Below are 26527 nucleotides of genomic sequence, written 5' to 3'. Positions count from 1 at the left end.
ACATTTTTGATAAAAAAAAGTTTGAATCGGTGGGGGTCTGGGTGCTGAGACCCCTATTGTTGCTGAAACGAAGGTGAAGAAGAGCTCAGCTGAGTGATTTGCACCTCCGGCTGTGACCGCCGCTCCCTGTCAGGCTAAAGACGGCTCACATAGAACGTCTATGAGAGCCGTCTTCAGGATGTCGAGGAGCGCTGATCACATCCAAAGGAGCAAAGCTCTCAGCTGAGCTCTTCTTCACCTTCGTGTCAGCAACAGTAGGGGTCTCAGCACCCAGACCCCCACCGATCCAAAGTTTTGATATGCCTCTGACATATAAAAAGTTTGATGAAAATGCAGTTGCTCTTTAAAGCATTCTTTTTGTGTTACTTTTTTAGCGTATGTGTCTCCGTGTATCATAAAGCAGCTATATTTTTGGTTAAGAATCTGATGTCTGACTTACAGAAAATTTTACTATAATACAAAATAAAAGAGAAGCTGGTTGCTATCACTTTTACTGATGTGGAAGTGAGAGTGATGGGAAAAAGAGGGTTCTCTCACTGTGACGGCAGGGAGCGCTGCAAGAGAGATGGAGTGGACCCTCCGAGTAACAGAGAAATTCTCAAAAAAAGAGCTACTTCATGTCCCATAAACTGATTTTGCTGAGGATGATGCGGCCACTGAATGTCCACCAGAACTCGAGTCGCTGCTTGTCGTTGGCTCTCCACTATGGCTCATAGAAAATGGTTGCAAGGAAGGGGGGGGCAGCTTTATAACGACCGTATACCCTAATAGGGCATATGAACCCTGATAAAGCGGTATTTCTAGCCTGCAAATTTATGGCATATTACATAATTCCCATAGATTTTAATGGAGAGGTGGTCACGCCTGAACAGCGGCCACACAGAATCATTGAATGGGGGTCCGGTACTAGCCCTTATGATATGTGAGGATCCCAGAGGTGAGACCCACACAGCATGCATTTATGGAATATCTTGTGGATGTGCCTTAAATGTATAAGATGGGAATACCTATCTAAGGCTATGTTCACACTGAGTTTTTTTACGCGGAAACCGTGCCGCAAAACTGGCCCGAAAATGCCTCCCATTGATTTCAATGGGAGGCGGAGGCGTCTTTTTCCCGCGGGAGAAAGAAGGGACATGCCTTATCTTCGGGCGCTTACGCCTCTGACCTCCCATTGATATCAATGGGAGGCAGAGAAAGCGTATTTTGCGGCGCTCTATTTCCGCGAGTGAAATACTCCGCGTATTTTCGCGGCGTGCAGGGAGAGGAAAATCTGCCTCAAACTTCCGAACGGATTTTTGAGGCAGAATTTCCGACTGCAAAAAACTCTGTTCGAACATAGCCTGTAGGGGCTGCATCAGACTCCAATGTTCCCAACACACCCACAGTTCAGCGAGCTGGCACCAGGTGCAGAAGTCCCATTAATTTGATGCATGCTTTTTCCTCCTGCAGCCCGCCCCCTGGCTATGATTAAAATGAAGAAATAAAGTAACTTAATTGGATTTATTATTTTTTTTAGCTGATTTAGCAAATAACAAGAAAAATGCCCCTTCTAGTTGTAAAAAACTTTTCTCCACTGTTCGCTGAGGAGCAGTAGAGCCGTCAGTTAACAGCAGAGAGGAGGGGTTGGGGAGGGTTTACAGCAGAGAATGCAGGATACTTCTCTTTTCGGCGGACACTTTCCAGCTCATTTGCATACAGCGCAATGGTGGTTAAAACGACTTTATCAGAGTTATGCGAGGACTATGATAGCAATATAGGTATGTTTACACTTGTTTCCTCATTCACTATATAGAAATATTAGCAGTCGAAACTGCTGACTGACTCCCTTTAAAATAATAAAGCTGTTTTTGCTTTCCTATCATGTACCAAATCACAGACCAAACATGCTTAACAGATCCCATTAAAAATGTGAAGAGGGCCAGTATTTTCTGCTTTCTACTAGTGTCCTGGTAGTGACAAGACTGCTGTTCTTGCAATCCTCCGAGCAGAGGCTTAAACAATGCAGGCCATTGTATGAGGGAGCTGTTCGAACAGGATGAATCCGGCACTCTTTCTTGATTACATGCCCACCTACATCTTATGCTAAGTCCGAATCTCGAGCACAAAACCATACTTTTACACCAGTGCATGAACATTGTGTCTTTATTCTTATTTCACCCATTCTAGCACATTTAAGAATTCGGGTAAATTCACACACAGCAAATTGTTTCAGAAATTTCTGTGACTGAAAATCGGTTCCATACAATTGAATGTGGTTGCTTCCGCAGCAGGTGCATGGGTTTCTGCAGGATTTATTGAGATTAACTGAACAGATTTTTTGTCTCAAATCTGTAACTAATCCGCCGTGTGTGAATTTACCCTTAGTCATTTCATTAAGCAATTTGTAAGTCTATACCTGATAGGATTTCTTCCCATTTTTATGTTTTTAAATCTTTTATTTTATTCAAGTTAGCTCAAGAAAATCAATATTTTCGGTCTTTGAGCCCTAAATTGTACTGCCTTAATACTATTAATCATTACACAATAAGAACTGAAATCATTTAAGTCTTTGAAGATGCTTGACATCTATGCTCATCATAAGCGGCTGGACGTTGCTGCATCATTGGGAGCATAGAGGTCATGCTGATGGCATGGGCACAGCAAGTGTGCCCATGTGATCAGGAGCGGGGCAATGGCTGTAATACACAGCTGTATCCTAGCTCTAACGGCAGATAAAGGAAAAACCTCTGATCTCCTCCGTTAACCTTTTGAATTCCGCAATCAAAGCTGATCGGGCATTCAAAGAGAAAGTGAGAAGGGACCCGTTGACCCCTTTGACCACCAATCCAAACTTCTGATATGTCACTATGACATGTCAGAAGTTTGTCGAACTTTTAGCTACACTTTAAGGCTAAATGTGGCCGTGTCCTTGAGGGGTTAATATAATGTTATTTTGACAAATTGTAGTAGGATTAAACAGGATATTTCGATTTCTTGCTTTTAACCCTTGCTTTAAGCAGAATATAGCCACCATTTATGACTATGGACTGCTCACAAAGGCTTTCATGATGCCCATAAACACATCATGACAGACTCTATGGTCACTTGACAGATTTCAGGCTGTCATAAAAGTATCTGCCACTGCTCCTGCAGGGACATGTGTGGTCAGGTTAGTGTTAAACATTCACGTCATGTTTCGTTTCTTTAGAGCTGAATATTCTAATAGAAATGAAGGATTGCAGAGCCTTCCTGTCAATGTGAGAGATGGGGAAGAGAAAACACAAGCTAGAGCATTGAGACAGGGGCATGCTTCACAGAGAACACCTACTAAGCTCTGAATTTTCCGCTTCACAAACAGGCTTGTCATCTAAAGCAGGTCTTAAAAAAATAACCCAGAAATTGACCGAGTGTAACTTCGTTACATAGAACACAGTGCATATACGATAACCTGCTTAGGGAAGAATACATTATGTTTGTTTCTTTTGTTAACAATTTCAAACATTAAACAATGTTCCATAGTCTTTGCATGGCAGAACTTAAATATATTGACATTATCAATACTTAGGGATCAATACATTATACAAACACTCTAGCGGTCACATGATAATGTATGTTACCCATCACCCCTTATATAACGTACAGCGTTCTTCTATTTCTCTCCAAGCAACCTCTAACTAGTTTTGTGCCATCTTGACTAAAGAAAAGCAGTCAGCTGGAAACTACACTTCCCATGAAACTTTGCTAAGCATCATAAAACAAGATGTGTCCAGATCACATCTGGATAGCATAAGTCTTGTAGATCATTCCAAATTATGTATAGGATACGGGAGCGCTACAGATACAAGTCTAATAAGGCCTCATGCACACTTCCATCACCGTTTTCAAGGAAGTTTTTCACGGCCGTTTTTCACGGATTCGTGTGTCCGTGATTGGAACCGTGTGCGCTTCCTGTGTGTACTCCGTGTACACTTACGTGTTTCAGTTTCCGAGAGGAAACTGAAACCCGTTCACACTATGTACACGATATTGTGAGCGCCGCACATGCTATTCCCTGTCCAGCGGTACTCACTGTCCAGGGTGCTGAAAGAGTTACTGCCGATCAGTGCAGCCCTTTAACTCTTTCAGCACCCTGGACAGAGACTACCGCTGGACAGTTCGTACCACGCGCGGCGCTCACAATATAGATTAATGGACTACTGCGCCATCCAGGGAGGTCGGACTGGATGTCAGAAGAGGGACGCGTCACCAAGACAACGGCCGGGGTGCGTATGAACTTATTTTTCTTAATATCGCTGCGTTCCAGCACTGATCAGCAGCCTCTTCTCTCTATCAGTGCTGATAGAGAGAAGGGGCTGCCGATTAGTGCAGTGCAGTATCTGTCTGTATGTGTACCTCTGCCCGCCTGCCGTCCGTTGCTAGGCAACGGCTCCGTCACACACGGACGGCACACGGATGCCTTCCGTGTGCCTTCAGTTTTTTTGACGGCCCCATTGACTTGCATGGGCCTCACGGTCACGGAATCTCGGACCAAAGTAGGACATGCTCTACTTTTGTCGGAACAGAGCAACGGGACCTTCAAAAAAACTGAAGTGTGCATGGCCCATTGAAATGAATGGGTCAGGGTGCTAGCCGTCTGAAAAACGGCTAGCACCCTGAAGAAAAAGACTGAAGTGGGCATGAAGCCTTAGGCTTTGGGCTTATTCAATATATAGAAAACCAAAAAAAGAAGAATTGACGCTGAAAAATTGAGAAGTAAAAGTTATACAAAAAGAATGCTTTATTGACAATAGTAACACACTATAAAAAGAATCCAGAAAACCACAGTAAAAACAGGGATCTTTGGCTGATACATGTAATCAATACCATGTGGCTATGCAAGAGACTGGTATAAAAAGTGCATGTGCGTCTTGAGAAAGGGTAATGAATGTGTATATGTGTCCGTTGAATGGCAGTCTATGCAAAAAGTAGTACAATGGAATACGTGTATAAATATACAATATGATAGACTACATAGAAATGGGTCAAATAATTTAAAAGTAGCAAGACAAGGAAACATAATACAATTGGCACGTTTACGCCACAGCTGATTCTTACACAGCTCATTGGCCCAAGTCCGAATAAAGGACCTCTGACCTCTACCCTACACCACCCCCAGACGAAGGCATTAGCGCCGAAACGCGCGTTGGGGTGGACTTTGGCTGCATTTACCTCGTCCAACTACCATGGGTATGTGAGAACTTATTTGACTTTTCATTTAACATTTCATTTACTCTTTCATGTATCCTGCATGTTTTCGTTCCTGTGTACCTCATATGTCAAGTAGCACTTGTGCTGCTTTATCCGTTGTCTTGCTACTTTTAAATTATTTGACCCATTTCTATGTAGTCTATCATATTGTATATTTATACACGTATTCCATTGTACTACTTTTTGCATAGACTGCCATTCAACGGACACATATACACATTCATTACCCTTTCTCAAGACGCACATGCACTTTTTATACCAGTCTCTTGCATAGCCACATGGTATTGATTACATGTATCAGCCAAAGATCCCTGTTTTTACTGTGGTTTTCTGGATTCTTTTTATAGTGTGTTACTATTGTCAATAAAGCATTCTTTTTGTACAACTTTTACTTCTCAATTTTTCAGCGTCAATTCTTCTTTTTTTGGTTTTCTATTGCATTTTTGATGCTGTTAGGGTTTCACACCCTGAAATCGACCTATTAGTCCACACATATTTACATGTGCGACTTGCTTTGGACTTTTGGTTATGCAGATTTCTGTTGCTTTTTTTCTGATATCGGCTTTATTCAATATATAGACTCCAAACAAAATTGTAATAGAGGCTGGGAACTGTTTCAACCACAACTGTCCCCCCATGTCACTTAGGCGGCTCCATAGACTAATCCATATAACACAGAGAAACAATTTAGAGCCTTTGACGCCAATATATATGTTTTTGATTTTTATTAAACAAACACCATAAATAGTTAAAACAAACAGAAAGATACGACTCTAGTATAACAAGCGGAGTCCGCACCAGATATTGTTGCTGACTATAGTATATGGGAAAACATGTGAGTACTTAGACAGACATCTGTTTCAAAAGAGTATCACTAGTACACCGTCTCTCAGACCAAAAGAGAAATGAACTCCATAAGTAGGAAATTGTAAGCAAGAGAAGGTGTAATACAAATAACAGTGCATTGATAGTCCATAGGTAGCAACAGAGAGTAAAGGACAGTGTCCGCTCCGTTACATAAACCCCGACGCGCGTTTCGCCACGTGTGCTTCCTCAATGCACTTACTCAATATATTGGCGTCAAAGGCTCTAAATTGTTTCTCTGTGTTATATGGTTTGGGCTTATTCAGACTATAACTGCCGTTTTTTACGTCTGAGTCGCACCAGAGCAGGACCCGTTTTCATGGATCCCTCATAGACTTGAGTCTATTGAGGGTTCCGTGAAAACGGACTAAAATAGGACAGGTCCTGTTTTTTCGTGGCCCCTCACACAGTCCATTAAACCAACGGCCGTGTGAACAGCCCCATTGAATTGCATGGGTCCGTGTGCTGTCCGTTTTTTTTAACGGACAGCACACGGACGTATAATATGCTCATCTGAATAAGCCCTGAGGCACAGGATTTGCTTTTAAAATGCTGCATTCTGGGTCTGTCAGACCACTGTAGGGATGGGCAAAAATGACTGTTTGGCAAAAGGCTTACATCACCCACAAGAAATGGGAAGCAATGTAGAGGAGATTCAGAGACAACAGCAGAATACACAGGGCTATGCAGATTTGCAGTTTATTCTTGGATTGCTGCTTCGCAATATCCTGAGCACGTTCTTCCTGATATGTTATTATTCAGAAACCTACAAGAGACAGCAGTGACATCTAACCTCATGATTACTTGTGAGAATTCACATAGAATATTTTTTTTACCCTTTAAAGACAGTTGTAAAGGATCTGCCAGGCACAACTTCTGTGTATACGCCCATGGGTAATCAGTCTACACCTGGTTCTATGTCACTGAGACTGACTCCATCTTCCACCACTCAGGATGGCAGGCTTAGGAGTGGGAGAGCCTATCGCAGCCTGGCCATGGGTGGTGGTAGACCGCTTCAGTAAGCTGTGCCACTTTGTGCCCCTCAAGAAACTACCCAATGCTAAGACGTTAGCTACCTTGTTTGTCAAACACATCCTGCGTCTCCATGGGGTCCCTGTCAATATTGTTTCGGACAGAGGGGTACAATTTGTTTCATTATTTTGGAGAGCCTTCTGTAAAAAGTTGGAGATTGATCTGTCCTTCTCCTCTGCCTTCCATCCTGAAACTAATGGCCAAACTGAGAGGACTAATCAGTCTCTAGAACAATATTTAAGGTGTTTTATCTCTGACTGTCAATATGATTGGGTCTCATTCATTCCCCTCGCCGAATTTTCCCTTAATAACCGGGTCAGTAACTCGTCAGGGGTCTCCCCCTTTTTCTGTAATTTTGGGTTTAATCCACGGTTCTCCTCCGTTTCACCTGGTAGTTCCAACAATCCCGAGGTAGAGGTCGTTCATCGGGAACTGTTCATCGGGATCTGCCAGGCACAACTTCTGTGTATACGCCCATGGGTAATCAGTCTGCACCTGGTTCTATGTCTCTGAGACTGACTCCATCTTCCACCACTCAGGATGGCAGGCTTAGGAGTGGGAGAGCCTATCGCAGCCTGGCCAGACGGAGCTAGCTCCCGCCCTCTGTCTATTTATACCTGCCTTTCCTGTTCCTCCTTTGCTTGTGATTCTTCTCGTGTGGTTTCCTGGCCTTGCTGCAGCTCCTAGCTATTTGACCTTTCTTCATACTGACCCCGGCTTACTGACTACTCTCCTGCTCTGCGTTTGGTACCGCGTATATTCCTGGTTTGACTCGGCTCGTTCACCTCTCTTGTTGCTCACGGTGTTGCCGTGGGCAACTGCCCCATTTCCCTTTGCTTGTGTCCCCTTGTCTGTTTGTCTGTCGTGCACCTACTGAGCGTAGGGACCGTCGCCCAGTTGTACCCCGTCGCCGGGCGGGTCGTTGCAAGTAGGCAGGGACTGAGTGGTGGGTAGATTAGGGCTCACTGTCTGTTTCCCTACCCCCCTGTCATTACAACAGTACTACCTTCAAAGGGGTTTTCTGGTTTAGTAAACGCATTGTAAAATAAACTATCAGCGAATTGTGAACTAACAGAGCAGGGGTCCCTTTTCAGGACCATCATCAAGTAGAGGACTACAAAGACTGTCACTTGCTCTGGAGGAACCAGATCATCTGTGTAATACATTGAAGGTTCCTTAAAGGGAATGTGTCACGAATTAAAAAAATTTCAAGCAAGTTATTAATTTTTATTATTTTTTACGTTTTTTTGCTGTATTTTTATTTTTTTCTTCCACAAGGTGGAAAGTATTAAAAATTAAATAATAAATTGACACGTTTTCCTATATTGGCCACCAGAGGGAGCACTTCCAAGAATTACAGCAAGGTGAATCAGGCAGAAGCTCCCTATTTTTGGCTACAAGCCAGGAAAAGGTGTCTTCAAATTGCTAAGCATTGTCCATTTTTTAAGAGATTGTACAATGCAGCTGGCAGAAGCTATAGAACACACTAAGGGTATATTCACACGCTTAACAAAATACGTCTGAAAATGCGGAGCTATTTTCAAGGGAAAACAGCTCCTGATTTTCAGCCGTTTTTTAATCAAACAAGTGTTTTTTTACGGCTGTTTTTGGAGCTGTTTTACAATTGGGTCAATGAAAAACGGCTCAAGAAGTGACATGCACTTTTTACGAGGCGTTTTTTTAAATCACTGGGCAGATGTTTGTAGGTGTTCAGCCCCCCGCATTTTATAGCAGTTTTTCGGGGCGTTTACTGCCCGAAAATTGGCTGAAAATAGGCCGTGTGAACATTTCCTAAAAGGCTGAGAATGATGAAAGTCAAGAGGGAAGACCCTGTGGTGAATGACTTATACACGCCAAAATTTGTGCATTTTATACGCCAAAAAAGTGTTAAATAACGCTTGATTAAGCTTCTCATTTGCATCAATGGTAGAGCGCGCTGTTAGTACATACAACACGCTTTTTTACGCAAGTGTTGTTAAAAAGCATGTTGCGTAAAGCAGAGGCGTAAAATGCTCCAAATAGTTAGTGGGAGTCCTAATTATGTGCCAAAAAGTGTGCACAAAACCCACGAAAAACGCCTGCATTTTACACTGGGAAAAGACAGAAGTCTGCTGTATGTAAGTTTTTTTATGTTTCATATTACTAACTTCATTTTTTATTTTTTTTTGTGCAGGTTCCACTGGACCGTTTGGACTACATCAATCTACGTTTTTGTTTTTTATATAAATACAATGGTTACCGAGGGTTGTGTGGGGGAGTTTTTACTTCAATAAAAAATTATTTTGTAAGGGTGTATTCACACACGTTTACGCCGTGTGGCCGAAAACCGCATCGAAAATATTACCGTAAAAAGACATGCCTTCTTCTATGTGTTTTTCGGCCACACAGGAAAAACGCGTCAAAACCATACTGTGTGTATATACTCTTAGGCCCTGTTCACACAGTTTTTTGCAGGCAGAAAAAAAAATCTGCCTCGGAATTCCTTCAGAAATTTTGAGGTAAATTTTTAACTACCTGCCCTTCTTTGTCCGCGGGGTTCTGTGCGTTTTTTGCCCGCGGCTATTAAATCTAATGCAAGGACCACGGGCAAAAAAGGCCACGAAAAAGGCTTGGAAATCAGCGCTACAGGTTTTTCCTGCCTCCCACTAATTTCAATAGGAGGTCAGAGGCGAAAGCTGCGCCAAGAAAGGACACCCTGCTTTTTTTTTTGTCCCGCGAGCGGCCAAATCCGCCCGGGAAGAAGACGCCTCTGCATCACATTGAAATCAATGCGGGTCAATTTTGGGAGCTTTATGACGCTGATTCCGACGCAGTTTCCGCGCCAAAATTCTCTGTGTGGACAGGGAGTTATGTCTCTGTTTTTTAATACTTTATTAGCACCCTAGTAATGGCAGTCATTTACTAAGGCGGGGCTTACTGCTAGCCAGTGAAAAGGCTAGCACTAACCCCTCCATTATTACCCCAGTAACCACCGCCATGAGGGGTTTCGGGAAGAGCAGGGTATAATCCGGTACCCGACCATCTGTAGCGAAGGTAAGAGACTGGGACGGCCGCAGGCTGGTATTATTAGGCTGGGAAGGGCCAAAAACAGTGGCCCAGTCCACCCTGGTAATGCTAGCCTGCTGCTGCTGTGTTGTATCTGGCTGGTTATGAAAATGAGGGGGTGGGGGAAACGACGTGGGGTCCCCATTTTACATAACCAGCCAGATACAATAAAGCAGCCGCAGCCTAGCTTTACCAAGGTGGGAAGGGCCACGGTTTTTGGACCTTCCCAGGCTCATAATACCAGCCTGCGGCCGCCCCAGTTCCCGGCCATCACTACATATGGTCGGGTACTGGATTGTACCCAGATCTTCCCGATACCCCTGGTGGCGGTGGGTACCGGGGTAATAATGTGGGGGTTACTGCTAGCTTTTTTACTGGCTAATACTAAGCCCCGCCTTAGTAATGGACGTCGTCAAACAGACAACTGCCATTACTAAGGCGCTAATAAAGTACTTAAAAAAAAAACAGTGAGACATAAGAAAATATTTTTTTATCGAAATAAAAACTCCCCTACAAGACCCTCGTTAACCATTTTATTTCTTTAAAAAAAACAAAAACGTAGATCATCGCAGTAGTCCACCGAATCTACGATGTAGTCCAACCAATCTACAATGTAGTCCGATAGGTCCAGCGGAACCTGCAAAACAAAAAAAATAAAGTCATATGAAAAATAAAAATACTTATACTCACCTACAGCAGACGTATGTCTTCCCGCTGTGCCGCAAAAGACACTAGAGGTCAAGGAACTGAGAAGGGAACTAGAGATGCAGCAGAAATATTAATACTTATTAATAATTCTGGCGAATTATGGAGTTACCCTCACAAACCTCCCCCACATATGCAGCTGCTCCGAAAAAAAACACGCCACCCCCAACGCACTGCCACACACACGTACCCCGCCACACACGCTTACCCCGCCACACACACGTACCCCCCAGCCTAGAACTATACTATATAATAGAGATAGATAGATAGATATTTGAAAAATATTCTCCATCACCTGACATCCTGCCAGGAGAGAGAGAAGTTACAGAAGGTCTGCAGGGGGGGCGATGAGGGGGGTGCAGCCCAAACATGCAGCCATGCCACACACAAACCCCCCCCACAAACTTGCAGAAAACGCACACACCTTACCTGCAGTGCAGCCAGTCTCAGCCTCCAAAATGGCGCCGGCTTTCCCCCTATAAACCAGCTTATATGCTGGTCGCTCTGAACTGCGCATGAGCAGCACAGAGCTAGACGGCAGAAGCACAGCACATGCGAACGGGAGCCGTTCGTATGTCCTATGGCCTGTAGCTGCCATATTTCATCTGTATATGTGTTGTGAAGAGACACGTACACAGATGAAATGTAAAAAATGGCAGTCCCCAGTTAAGTAAAAAAGTTTAAATTAAAATAAAACATTTTTTAACAAAAAATAAAGTAAATATAATATTTTATTAAATAAAAACATAAATTAATAAGAAAAAAAAATCATGACACCATTCCTTTAAAGCGTACATAACTTTTCAGAATAAGCTGTCATATGTGTGTACATGAGGAATAACACAATTTCTGGCTATTTTATGGCTTGTATGTGGCATTATTTAGCTCTCTACATTAGTTTTCCTTTCTGCAGGCTCTATATCTAATTTTCAGTTATCTCAAAGCTAGTGGGCGGAGCCTAATTGCTATCATGTCTTCTATATACTGCACAAACAGATCGATACACTGCACACATAGAAGAGGAGAATCCTGCTCTCCTATCTCTATCTAACACACACACACACACACAGAAGCTGTAGCAACATGGAGGACATTATACAGCAGTAATATGTAATGTAACTGAGAATCCAGCACTGGGGTGAGATAGAACTGACCAGGAAGCTTTATAGCCAGGCAGTGACATAATCAGGGACTGTCAATGCTTAAAGGGAAGGTGTCATGAAATTATAATTTTTTTTAATCATATTACTTTTAGTATGATATTAAAATAAATGTTATTTATTTGTGTTCTACTTTTTAAGTTTTTCTTACTTTTACTTCTCTATGGGGCTGCCATTTTGTTTTCATCTCTGTATGTGTCGATTAACGACACATACAGAGATGGAATACGGCACATCCAACCCCATTGAGAATACGAACGGGAGCCGTTCCATTCACTGCAGCGTACGCCGTCTGTGTGGGAACGGTGCATGCGCCGCTCCCACACAGATCAAAACGAAGCACGTTTGCAGAGCGAAATCCGGTGCTATTTTCATGTGGACCGGAAGCCGCGGCCGGACAGTAAGTTGACGACGCGAAGGCGCAAGGAGTAGGAGCGTAGGCGGCAGCGGCGGCAGGAGCAGGTAAGTTATGTTCATGTATGTGATGTGTGTATTATGTTCGTGTATGTTTGTGTTATACTGTCTGCTGAGCACTGTATCTAATCCTCCTACAATGTGCAGTTGCTCAGAAAATGGAGGCACACAGTGTAGGAGGTTTGACTATTCAAACCCCTCCTTCTCCTGGCACTAGCCAGAATAAGGGAGGGGGGATTGTTTGAGGACACTAGAGAATGTGTCTACCCCAAATTTGCAGCATAAAGCAATGAGGTTGCTTTACCACATTGACCATGCTGCAATTTTGGGAACTGCTCTCTCTAGTGGCCAGCACATGGAAATGTTATAAATTAGAATTGAATTGATAATATTTCCTGACTTGTGAAAAAATTAAAAATATTAAAACAATGGCGTAATCACTCAAATAATAATTGTTTTACTGAAAAAAAATAATTTCTAGCGACACATTCCCTTTAACAAAAAGGGATGGACAGCAGATTACAGGGTGGGAGACACTACATTTTAACAGTAAGTCAATTACAAAGTTGTTTTATGTCAGGTATACATGTTAGATCAGCATAAGTTGTTTAAAAAGTTAGTGTCCATTTAATTTCAATGGGTACTATGTAATGCTTCATTTCACCACTGGTGGTGCTGCTGTAGAGGATTTAAAGAGGCTCTGTCACCAGATTTTGCAACCCCTATCTGCTATTGCAGCAGATAGGCGCTGCAATGTAGATTACAGTAACGTTTTTATTTTTAAAAAACGAGCATTTTTGGCCAAGTTATGACCATTTTTGTAGTTATGCAAATGAGGCTTGCAAAAGTCCAAGTGGGTGTGTTTAAAAGTAAAAGTCCAAGTGGGCGTGTATTATGTGCGTACATCGGGGCGTTTTTAATACTTTTACTAGCTGTGCGCTCTGACGAGAAGTATCATCCACTTCTCTTCAGAACGCCCAGCTTCTGCCAGATCATGCTGTGACGTCACTCACAGGTCCTGCATCGTGTCAGACCAGCGAGGACACATCGGCACCAGAGGCTACAGATGATTCTGCAGCAGCATCGGTGTTAGCAGGTAAGTTGATGTAGCTACTTACCTGCAAACGCTGATGCTGCAGCAGAATCAACTGTAGCCTCTGGTGCCGATGTGTCCTCGCTCGTCTGACACGATGCAGGACCTGGGGAAGTGACGTCACAGCGTGATCTGGCAGAAGCTGGGCGTTCTGAAGAGAAGTGGATATTACTTCTCATCAGAACGCCCAGCTAGTAAAAGTATTAAAAACGCCCCGATGTACGCACCTAATACACGCCCACTTGGACTTTTACTTTTAAACACACCCACTTGGACTTTTGCAAGCCTCATTTGCATAAATATAAAAATGGTCATAACTTGGCCAAAAATGCTCGTTTTTTTAAAATAAAAAAGTTACTGTAATCTACATTGCAGCGCCGATCTGCTGCAATAGCAGATAGGGGTTGCAAAATCTGGTGACAGAGCCTCTTTAAACACTGAAGATGAGGCACAAATGGGACAACCTGATACCTGTTTCTTTTTTTGGGGAAACCTTCTGGCAATAAGGATTGTAAAAAGCAGACAATACTTTTAAAAATGCAGCTAGAAAAAGAAAATACTGTAAGTGCATTATAAAATGAAACTCTTGATGAACACTCATGTTGTGTATTTTTGTCTTAAATCTGTGTGCTGGAAACAAACATAATGTAATTTGGGATGTGGCAGCGACTAGAAACCATGTACTTATCACAGAGTGTTATGTGTTTTATGTTCATTACCCATGATTGCAATTTTTGCTCTACCTAGAAAAGCACAGTTCTATTCTGTATCCATGTGTTAGGAACACAATGGACTGAGGATGTACTGTATTGTCTAATGTGGATAAGTAGCTATTTCTCCTATTGTATTATATTTTTTATTCCCCCTTATACACGACAAGTGTAGAAGACCCTATTGTACCAAGTCCATAGATGCACAATGGACAATGTGCCACTGTGTCTTGTATTTGTATAGTTTAAGGTCTTGCATGATGAAGAAAAAATAGCAGCAGAGGTACATTGCAAAAATACTTTCACCCTAAAGGGAATCTGTCACCAGGTTTATGATGTTCTTTCTGAGGGCAGCATAAAGTAGTGCCAGGTACCTTGATTCCAACACTGTATTACTTAATTGTCAATGATCAATAGTTTTTATAAAAATCAGCTTTTATCATGCATATCGTATTCATGAGCTGCGACCAGCCCCGCCCATTATGTACAGTATAGCGAGAAAGCTGTCAATTAGCGGCCAGTGGGCGGGACTAGCCATAACTCATAAATATGATATACATGCGAATAAGTGATTTTTATAAACTAGACTGATCATTGACAAGTAATACAGCGTTGGAATCAGGGTCTCTGGCACTGCAGATAGGGTAGCATAAACCTTGTAACAGATTCCCTTTAAAAAAAACAAAACAGTACCTTTCAACAGGATGTAAAATTGTGGTGTGAATAAGGCCTCTCATGAACTGAAGAAGAAAGGAACCCTACAGATTAGCTTTATCTCTTCAATGTTTTTGAAAATATAAAATCCCATTTTAGGAGTTAAATGTCCTTTACGTGTTCTTTTGGTCTCCATTCCCATTAGGCTCAAGGGACAGCTGGCTGGTGAAGGTGGCCATACATTTTAGATCAACGTCGACTGAACCTGCCAATTGTGACAGGCTCGGCCAATGATCTAAAGTGTATGAGAGCCTCCCGACTGTCTCTTGAATAAAGGAGTGGCATTCTAGATTTCCTTTGTTCCCACTTGAGATAAGCTTATTTACTCCCTTATCTCATTAGACTCAGTAGACAGCGGTCTCATGTGTATGGCCAGCTTTAGTGTATACCAGTGTATACACATATATATTTTTTTTTGGTTTTCAGGTCTGTATTATGCAAATCACTTTGTTGAGACATGGAGTGCTCTACATGATACGTTATTTGGTTGAAAATTTACCATAAATCTATTAAATCTCATTTTTTCATTTTGTCATTCTTTAATTCTCTGCTGGGAATACTTAATCTACCACGCAGGCATCACATTGTTTAGCATTTTAAAATTGTTAGTGCCGAAATTACTAATTCATTTAATAAGAGGTTTTAAAAAAAAAAATAAAAAATTATTAAAAATCAGCCTTAAATGTTGTCACCTGGTAATTATCTCTGTATTGTTAAAAATAATCACATGTCATTTCTAAGGCCCTACTACACCGCAGAATCTGCATGCATATAATGAAGTTAGTGTTATATACCTATTGCAAAAGAGACAGCTGGTTGATCGGTGCTCGTTTGCTCCTGTCACAAGGAGCTAGTATGGGGACGAGCGCTCGTTACTCCAATCACTCGTCCCCATACATTATCATCATGTCAGCAGCGCGTCTCGCTGTTTACACAGGGAGACGTGCCTCCGACAGCGATAATATTTAACTTTTTTAAAACGACACGATCAGCAGATGAATGAGTGTTTGTTCGTTCACTTACTGATCGCTGCCCTGTGTACACAGGGCCATTATCGTCAATGAGTGTTCTATGAACGATCGTTTACCCAATAATTGGCCTGTGTAAAAGGGCTCTTTGTGGTTCCCCTACTGCATCCAGGTACTTCAGGTTGCATAGCAATCGTATGTTTTCTTGTCTGAGTGATCACCATTTGAATATACATTGTTCAGCAATGGGATCTGTCACTAGTTTAGTAATGCTCTATCTCCTAGATAATCTGATAATGCTAGTGAAAATTGTGTCCCAAAACGTTTATTTATGAAAGTTAGGAGATTTTATCTAAATCTGCAAATGAGGCAGAAATTGACAAATGGGCGTCAACAGCAGCGATTCTCCTGAGGTGGAGCTACCTGACAGCCTCTGTCGCTGTCCTATCAGCATGAAGCTGCTTCACACACAGTGTGAGACTAAGGGCTTATTCACACGAACGTGGGGAAACTCGGAAGTGAAAAACGGCCGTTTTTCACCTGTGCGAGACCCGTTTTCACAGATCCGTCTGTCCTATTGAAAAGAATTTCAATTTGTCTGCCCTATTGAAAAAACTGATTTTGATGGGAACTTTTCAAACAGAGACAAACAAATACTTTTAACTTTGAAGGAAGCCCCATTGTAAACCTACGTATCTGTCAACGGACCTGTTTGAAAAGGAAAAAAAAAAATAAAATTAAAAAGAATAGCCAAAAGAAATGTGAACAGGCCCGAATTCCTAAACGGTTAATGTAATATTTTTGTTAAACCCCTCAAATTAAAGCTGAAAGTCTACCCGACTGTATATCATATACCGTATAACAAGAAGAGTACTACCCGACTGTATATCATATACCGTATAACAAGAAGAGTACTACCCGACTGTATACCATATACCGTATAACAAGAAGATTACTACCCGACTGTATATCATATACCGTATAACAAGAAGAGTACTACCCGACTGTATATCATATACCGTATAACAAGAAGAGTACTACCCGACTGTATATCATATACCGTATAACAAGAAGATTACTACCCGACTGTATATCATATACCGTATAACAAGAAGAGTACTACCCGACTGTATATCATATACCGTATAACAAGAAGAGTACTACCCGACTGTATATCATATACCGTATAACAAGAAGAGTACTACCCGACTGTATATCATATACCGTATAACAAGAAGAGTACTACCCGACTGTATATCATATACCGTATAACAAGAAGAGTACTACCCGACTGTATACCATATACCGTATAACAAGAAGAGTACTACCCGACTGTATATCATATACCGTATAACAAGAAGAGTACTACCCGACTGTATATCATATACCGTATAACAAGAAGAGTACTACCCGACTGTATATCATATACCGTATAACAAGAAGAGTACTACCCGACTGTATATCATATACCGTATAACAAGAAGAGTACTACCCGACTGTATACCATATACCGTATAACAAGAAGAGTACTACCCGACTGTATATCATATACCGTATAACAAGAAGAGTACTACCCGACTGTATATCATATACCGTATAACAAGAAGAGTACTACCCGACTGTATATCATATACCGTATAACAAGAAGAGTACTACCAGACTGTATATCATATACCGTATAACAAGAAGAGTACTACCCGACTGTATATCATATACCGTATAACAAGAAGAGTACTACCCGACTGTATATCATATACCGTATAACAAGAAGAGTACTACCCGACTGTATATCATATACCGTATAACAAGAAGAGTACTACCCGACTGTATATCATATACCGTATAACAAGAAGATTACTACCCGACTGTATATCATATACCGTATAACAAGAAGAGTACTACCCGACTGTATATCATATACCGTATAACAAGAAGAGTACTACCCGACTGTATATCATATACCGTATAACAAGAAGATTACTACCCGACTGTATATCATATACCGTATAACAAGAAGATTACTACCCGACTGTATATCATATACCGTATAACAAGAAGATTACTACCCGACTGTATATCATATACCGTATAACAAGAAGATTACTACCCGACTGTATATCATATACCGTATAACAAGAAGAGTACTACCCGACTGTATATCATATACCGTATAACAAGAAGAGTACTACCAGACTGTATATCATATACCGTATAACAAGAAGATTACTACCCGACTGTATATCATATACCGTATAACAAGAAGAGTACTACCCGACTGTATATCATATACCGTATAACAAGAAGAGTACTACCCGACTGTATATCATATACCGTATAACAAGAAGAGTACTACCCGACTGTATATCATATACCGTATAACAAGAAGAGTACTACCCGACTGTATATCATATACCGTATAACAAGAAGATTACTACCCGACTGTATATCATATACCGTATAACAAGAAGATTACTACCCGACTGTATATCATATACCGTATAACAAGAAGATTACTACCAGACTGTATATCATATACCGTATAACAAGAAGAGTACTACCCGACTGTATATCATATACCGTATAACAAGAAGAGTACTACCCGACTGTATATCATATACCGTATAACAAGAAGAGTACTACCCGACTGTATATCATATACCGTATAACAAGAAGAGTACTACCCGACTGTATATCATATACCGTATAACAAGAAGAGTACTACCAGACTGTATATCATATACCGTATAACAAGAAGATTACTACCCGACTGTATATCATATACCGTATAACAAGAAGAGTACTACCCGACTGTATATCATATACCGTATAACAAGAAGAGTACTACCCGACTGTATATCATATACCGTATAACAAGAAGATTACTACCCGACTGTATATCATATACCGTATAACAAGAAGATTACTACCCGACTGTATATCATATACCGTATAACAAGAAGATTACTACCCGACTGTATATCATATACCGTATAACAAGAAGAGTACTACCCGACTGTATATCATATACCGTATAACAAGAAGAGTACTACCCGACTGTATATCATATACCGTATAACAAGAAGAGTACTACCCGACTGTATATCATATACCGTATAACAAGAAGAGTACTACCCGACTGTATATCATATACCGTATAACAAGAAGATTACTACCCGACTGTATATCATATACCGTATAACAAGAAGAGTACTACCCGACTGTATATCATATACCGTATAACAAGAAGAGTACTACCCGACTGTATATCATATACCGTATAACAAGAAGAGTACTACCCGACTGTATATCATATACCGTATAACAAGAAGAGTACTACCCGACTGTATATCATATACCGTATAACAAGAAGATTACTACCCGACTGTATATCATATACCGTATAACAAGAAGATTACTACCCGACTGTATATCATATACCGTATAACAAGAAGATTACTACCAGACTGTATATCATATACCGTATAACAAGAAGAGTACTACCCGACTGTATATCATATACCGTATAACAAGAAGAGTACTACCCGACTGTATATCATATACCGTATAACAAGAAGATTACTACCCGACTGTATATCATATACCGTATAACAAGAAGAGTACTACCCGACTGTATATCATATACCGTATAACAAGAAGAGTACTACCCGACTGTATATCATATACCGTATAACAAGAAGATTACTACCCGACTGTATATCATATACCGTATAACAAGAAGATTACTACCCGACTGTATATCATATACCGTATAACAAGAAGATTACTACCCGGCTGTATATCATATACCGTATAACAAGAAGAGCACTACACAATATACGCTTCAGAGCCAGTAGTGATATGTATAGCCACAGTTTCTTTTAGTATTCTCAGAAATCTCTGTATTTCTTCAGCTGACTAGAAAATCCTATTCTATTCCTCTGGTGGACTGGCAGGACGGCACTATAGCTTTTCTGGCCCAGAGTAACTTTGTAACGTTAACGTAGTGTGATCATTTTTTTTGTCTACTGCTGTAGCAAACACTGGCTGGTACAACGACTGGTGTTGCTCAGAAGAATAGCTTTTTCTGAAAAGCAGATATTGTGTGGAAAGCCATCGATCACTGCTGCTTTTATATACAGTTTGTCACCATTGTTCTTCGTGTAGGATTGGACCACATTCACAGCTAAACATTGCAAGTATTCATGGAAAAGACAAAGCATTGTTCAATACGAATGTACTTCTATACTATGCTGATATCACTTTGTGTTGGGTTTTGTTCTCCGCAGTATAGCACAATGCATGGACTGAAGGTCTCCACTGCTTAGGGTCTGACTTCAAATCCGGCATTACATTATTTCATGATAAAAGACAGTGCTGTAAATAGTAGATTAGTTGAGGCATGTATATTTTGTTTTTACAGTCAGAATCTCCTTACATGTGAATGTTCGCAATAACATTACCTATAAATATTTTTAAAACAGGATGAAGTAACACAAAGCACTAAATCGAAATATCTCCGAGCTTTGGCCAGTCATCTTCTCGGGCTAGAAGATCTAGAGCGCTTGATATTAGCGCAGAAGCTTTTAGTAATGTCATTGTTTCGTTGGGTGAATTAGTTGCGATATTCCTTCAGCTCTCACTGTAATGCAGTATATAAGGACTCTTCACAACTCATCAACCAACTCTTACATGAGGCACTTTACTTCCTTTTTGTCTTATTTTTTTGATTTATAGTGGCAGTCATTGCAATGAGTTACGCAGCCTGGTATTTAAGAAAGCAGCGGGGAAGATAAAAATACAAAAAATAAAAAGAACGTTTATTCTCATCGCAGAGCTGAAACCGAGCTCTGCTTGTTGGAGATGTTACAGCATTTTATTTCTATTGTAAAGTATGTAGAACAATATTACATGACAATTATTTAAATATACTCAAAATCATCAATGAAAATTTCATATTTATAGACTCAAAAGTATCAAATTATTTAAATTTATAGCCACTTTAATTTCCTTTGTTTTCACACAACGACTACTTGAATTGCGTGTATAGAGAAGGGAGGAAACCTCCAGCTCACCGGTTCTGCGTCTTCAGATATCTCACTCGGATCCCCGCAACGGCCCGCTGCGTGTAGTACAGGAAAGAAGGAGAGATGATCCAGCGCTGAATGGAGTTTAAAAAGGAAAGATCGTTCCCACTTTTATTGAAAAAATATTTAAACATGAAACAGAGACGCAGTCTCAAGGCAAAGAGTGGAGCGGGTAAATACCCGGGCCTACGCGTTTCGAACACGTACCGTGTTCTTAATCATGGCAAAGATGTAACATCTTCCTTTTTAAACTCCATTCAGCGCTGGATCATCTCTCCTTCTTTCCTGTACTTGAATTGCGTAACAAACCTAAGCTGCCCATAAACCTGAAGATTATCGTTAAAGGCATTTTCTGCTATTTGCTAGAAGTGTCCCCCAAAATGAGGAGATAACAGGTTGTCCTGTGACTGTCAATTAGGGGAATTCGTAATCTTAGGGAAACCCAGGACATGTTCAATTCCTCTGCAGCACCCCCACAGGACAAATAATGCATTGCATGTTGTCCATTGAAATTAGTAGTCTGTCCGCGTAATGCATGGACTTGTTGGGTCCACCAGAGCGAAAGATGCATTTTGTAGATGCTCTGGCTAATAGAGGTGGGTTCTGAACAGGACTCTTAACCTTTACATTTCTACAGCAGAAACCCCCTTTAATGATTTGAAAGATAAGGATAATTGTAACATTTATGGTACTAAAAGCCATCTGTTCTAACTGGAAATCTGCTCTATCAGCCTGAGGGAATGTTCACACGCACTATTTACGGACGTAAATCAGGCGTTTTACGCCTGGAATTACGGCCGAAAATACTGCTTGAAAGCGTCGGCAAACATCTATCCATTCATTTGAATGGGTTTTACGGTGTTCTGTGCAGACGGTCATTTTTTTTACGCGCCGCTGTCAAAAGACGGTGCGTAAAAAAGACGCCCACGTCAAAGAAGTGCATGTCACTTCTTGGGACATAATTGGAGCGGTTTTCCATTGACTTCATAGAAAAACAGCTCCAATTACGTCCGTAATGGACGCTGCGAAAAACGCCGGCAACATGCCATTACGTCTGAAATTCAGGAGCTGTCAACACAGAACATCGTAAAGCCCATTCAAATGAATGGGCAGATGTTTGCCGACGCTTTGATGCCGTATTTTCGGACGTAATTCGAGGTTAAAACGCCCGAATTACGTCCGTAAATAGGGTGTGTGAATCCAGCCTTATCATTCATGCTTTCAAAATAAAAAAAAATACATGCTTACAAATCACGCTCCACTCTGGGGACTAGCACCTTGTTCCCCTGTAGGGTGCAGAATTAAAAATGACAGTCTTCCTAGTAAGTCTCTGCCGTCAGAGGGATTGTTTGCTCATTATTTGGACATTGCAGAGCTTTACGGTGACAAAACTCTAGCTTTCACAGTTGTGTTATGCTAAGTAAAATGTCTATATGGTAAATCAAGGAGCAGGCTATCGTTTCAACATAAATATTTAAGACATGCCTAAAAAGGTACAGAAAACGATTAAATATAGACCATAAACAGTGTACAAGTGTAACATGTTTTTGCTAATATTGAAAGGGTTCTGTTAACATTGCTAGCCCTGCTCAAATTAGTTTTCAAAAATCTACAACTGATGTATAGAGAGTTTTTGATGTAAAGTCAGTGTAAAAATAGAACAAATAGAGCTCTGACAAAATAAAGATGTAAAAAGTGCATCTGCTCTAGTAAGCGACTGCTGATGTTTGCCTTTTTTGTTGCAAAATTTGTATATAGTAGATGAAAGTTGTAATTTTAGTATCTCAACTGTTTTATAGATAAGACTATTTTTCTTTACTATATGATCTGTGTATATAGTAATGTGCCAGCAATATGCACATTACTGTCTTCTTTCTCATTACCGCACCGAAATAAATCTGAGCATACACATTAGATAGCTGAGTGTTTGACGGACCGCTATCTGTCCCTAGACACCACCCCTTTCCCCTATGAACATGCTGAGCATACACATTAGATAGCTGAGCGTTTGACGGACCGCTATCTGTCCCTAGACACCACCCCTTTCCCCTATGAACATGCTGAGCATACACATTAGATAGCTGAGCGTTTGACGGACCGCTATCTGTCCCTAGACACCACCCCTTTCCCCTATGAACATGCTGAGCATACACATTAGATAGCTGAGCGTTTGACGGACCGCTATCTGTCCCTAGACACCACCCCTTTCCCCTATGAACATGCTGAGCATACACATTAGATAGCTGAGCGTTTGACGGACCGCTATCTGTCCCTAGACACCACCCCTTTCCCCTATGAACATGCTGAGCATACACATTAGATAGCTGAGCGTTTGACGGACCGCTATCTGTCCCTAGACACCACCCCTTTCCCCTATGAACATGCTGAGCATACACATTAGATAGCTGAGTGTTTGACGGACCGCTATCTGTCCCTAGACACCACCCCCTTCCCCTATGAACATGCTGAGCATACACATTAGATAGCTGAGTGTTTGACGGACCGCTATCTGTCCCTAGACACCACCCCTTTCCCCTATGAACATGCTGAGCATACACATTAGATAGCTGAGCGTTTGACGGACCGCTATCTGTCCCTAGACACCACCCCTTTCCCCTATGAACATGCTGAGCATACACATTAGATAGCTGAGTGTTTGACGGACCGCTATCTGTCCCTAGACACCACCCCTTTCCCCTATGAACATGCTGAGCATACACATTAGATAGCTGAGCGTTTGACGGACCGCTATCTGTCCCTAGACACCACCCCTTTCCCCTATGAACATGCTGAGCATACACATTAGATAGCTGAGTGTTTGACGGACCGCTATCTGTCCCTAGACACCACCCCTTTCCCCTATGAACATGCTGAGCATACACATTAGATAGCTGAGTGTTTGACGGACCACTATCTGTCCCTAGACACCACCCCTTTCCCCTATGAACATGCTGAGCATACACATTAGATAGCTGAGTGTTTGACGGACCGCTATCTGTCCCTAGACACCACCCCTTCCCCTATGAACATGCTGAGCATACACATTAGATAGCTGAGCGTTTGACGGACCGCTATCTGTCCCTAGACACCACCCCTTTCCCCTATGAACATGCTGAGCATACACATTAGATAGCTGAGTGTTTGACGGACCGCTATCTGTCCCTAGACACCAACCCCTTCCCCCTATGAACATGCTGAGCATACACATTAGATAGCTGAGCGTTTGACGGACCGCTATCTGTCCCTAGACACCACCCCCTTCCCCTATGAACATGCTGAGCATACACATTAGATAGCTGAGTGTTTGACGGACCGCTATCTGTCCCTAGACACCACCCCTTTCCCCTATGAACATGCTGAGCATACACATTAGATAGCTGAGTGTTTGACGGACCGCTATCTGTCCCTAGACACCACCCCTTTCCCCTATGAACATGCTGAGCATACACATTAGATAGCTGAGCGTTTGACGGACCGCTATCTGTCCCTAGACACCACCCCTTTCCCCTATGAACATGCTGCGCATACACATTAGATAGCTGAGCGTTTGACGGACCGCTATCTGTCCCTAGACACCACCCCCTTCCCCTATGAACATGCTGAGCATGCATGTTTATTTCAGTGGGTAGAAGAGAGTAGGCTGTTGCCAGGGGTATCTTATCTCCCAGGGGAACAAACGATTGGGCTGCTCCCATACAAATGATATTGTTATCTGATCCCATTGAAATTGGTGGGTTTAGCCAACTTTAATATAATGAAAGGAATGAGACCTACGTATGTAGCAGAGCTGAGTTGACATCATGTGGTATTTTAATGTACGTAGAATAGTTTGTTGTTGTTTGGCCTTAATTTTAAATCATTCTATATCAAACTGCTGCGTAGAGAACATTACTCTGCTGTATAGAGCTGCTTCATGTACAGCGTATAGTGCAACTTATGTTCTTTCTCGACCACAAAGGCAACATGTCCTCTGTCCACAACATGTGACTGCGCATCAATATGTTTTTATTTGCTCAAATCACAGTTTGTGCTCAAAGCTTCTGCTGGCTTCCAAATATAACTAGCCCTGAAAAGCACCCACTGAGTTGTCTGAATTAGCTTGTCCTCTCTTTATAGCTTCCACACTGCTGAAGTGTGATAAGGCAGGCTATAAGCTTATTTACAAGCTTCAGATACTCTTCCTATATATTCGCACATGTGCTGGCATACCAAATGCTACCTGAATAACTTCTCCGGCCAGTGTTTTATTTATTTTTCACTTGTAAGCTCAGCTATTGATGCTTCAGGCTTTTACTTCTGTTTCAGGCACAGCAAATTATTGTCTTACGGATACCATTAGTAGCCACATTCACACTATTGAGACTCATTTCTCTGCCACCTGGTCACCCAAAGAGTCCTGCACCTTCCCTTTCTCAGGTCTCACTGGCAGTTAAAAAAAATTTTTGGAGCTACGAGTGCGGGCACGTCTCCTGAAACTTAAGGCTGAGTTCCCACCTTGCAGTTAATTCGCTTTTTTTTAGTCGTAGTTTTCTAAAATCCCAGCAAAATAGTGCAATTTTACAAAAATTATAGGAAAAAAATACAAATTGACCACAACATGGGAACACAGCTTAAAGAGGTTGTACAGAATTGGAAAAACATGGCTGCATTCTTCCAAAAACAGCACCACAGCTGTCCACAGGTTGTGTGTGGTATTGCAGCTCAGCTCTGTTGCTTTAAATGAAGCTTTGCTGCAATACCATACACAACTTATGCTGTGTAATTCTTAAATAACATATTTAGCGCTGCATTTTTATGTGCAGTTATGGGCTTTCTATTTCCTACAGTTATATTACTAAATTCAGACCTAGATGAATGGCAGAACTGTGAACAGCAGGTTTTTGATGGTTTGCCGTTGGCAACAAATTTGTTCAAATTGCCTAGTGAAAATAATAAACTAAAAATTAGTACAAAGAGCACAAAAAGTAAAGAAGATATATTACAAAAGCTGGCCATACAAAGCCATGTAGCTTGTAGACAATGACTATGACTAATGACTAATTTGAGCTCTGATTAGATTATTAGATGGGTGGGGGTCCGACTCTTGGCACCCCCACCGATCAGCTGTTTGAAGTGGCTGCGGCACTCCTACGAATGGTTCAGCACTCCTCCCTATTTTTATATTACAAAAGCTAGCGATACAAAGCCATGTAGCTCATAGACAATGACTAATTGTGAAATATCTTTTTTTGCTCTGGTACATGCAGTTGGAAGCCAATAACTCCCTTTTCCATGAACTTGTAAAATCTAATTTGAGCTATGACTAGAGTTTTTGAGTGCCAAAAAGCGTTCATTAGCACCGTGTAAATGCCCTGATCTTCCAATTCGGTAAAAATATTGTGTGTGTGTGTGTGTGTGTGTGTGTGTGTGTGTCCTACTACTAGGATAGATTAGATTTGCTGATAGAGCCAATGAATGTTAGCCAAACGCGGAGATTAAAGGGGTCATCTGGGTTTTTAAAATTAATTGG

At 41.4% G+C, this 26527-nt stretch overlaps 1 protein-coding gene across 3 annotated transcripts in view; it reads left to right on the top strand.

The window, feature by feature from the left end:
* MBP (myelin basic protein) overlaps positions 1-26527 on the top strand; it is a 159401-nt gene that overhangs the window by 84148 nt on the left and 48726 nt on the right. The gene's annotated exons all lie outside the window — the stretch shown is intronic.

This window comes from Rhinoderma darwinii, chromosome 5 (assembly GCF_050947455.1).
Source record: "Rhinoderma darwinii isolate aRhiDar2 chromosome 5, aRhiDar2.hap1, whole genome shotgun sequence".
Lineage (NCBI taxonomy): Eukaryota > Metazoa > Chordata > Amphibia > Anura > Rhinodermatidae > Rhinoderma > Rhinoderma darwinii.
This window is presented reverse-complemented; position numbering and strand designations above follow the sequence as displayed.